Raw genomic sequence first — 451 nt, forward strand, 5'->3', positions numbered from 1 at the left:
GTATTCTCTCGTTAAGATTAATTTTCTTTATGATTCAATGGATTTATTAAATGTTCAGACAGGAATATCTATCTTCATATCCGAAAAAAAAGGAAAGAAGGGATCCCTTTTCAAAACATGCTCCCTACTGAAAACAATAACTCTGACTGACTTGGTAATAAGTAAGATAATGAACTCTGGCAAGTTTCCAATGGCCTGTTCTCAGTTCTTTGTCTATACAAGCTGCAGTGACATCCATGTGGTTTCAATTTCTGTGTATCTTGAAATTGGTTGGTTGCATTTGCACTGGCCAAAATATAGTTCACAAAAGCAAACAGAGCCCCCCCCCCCCATTAAAGAATATTAAATAATCAGGATCTGAGATGCCCTTTGCATAGAGTTGATCAAATTGAAGAATATTGTTAAGGTAATTCTGGTGAAGAAATAGAACCATGGATGGTCTGTCGACAGG

The 451-nt window shown here is 36.6% G+C and overlaps 1 protein-coding gene across 3 annotated transcripts in view; it reads right to left on the reverse strand.

The window, feature by feature from the left end:
- LOC119585005 (sulfhydryl oxidase 2-like) overlaps positions 1-451 on the reverse strand; it is a 12,269-nt gene that overhangs the window by 5,032 nt on the left and 6,786 nt on the right. The window lies entirely within an intron of this gene.

Source organism: Penaeus monodon, chromosome 19 (assembly GCF_015228065.2).
Source record: "Penaeus monodon isolate SGIC_2016 chromosome 19, NSTDA_Pmon_1, whole genome shotgun sequence".
NCBI classification, from domain to species: domain Eukaryota; kingdom Metazoa; phylum Arthropoda; class Malacostraca; order Decapoda; family Penaeidae; genus Penaeus; species Penaeus monodon.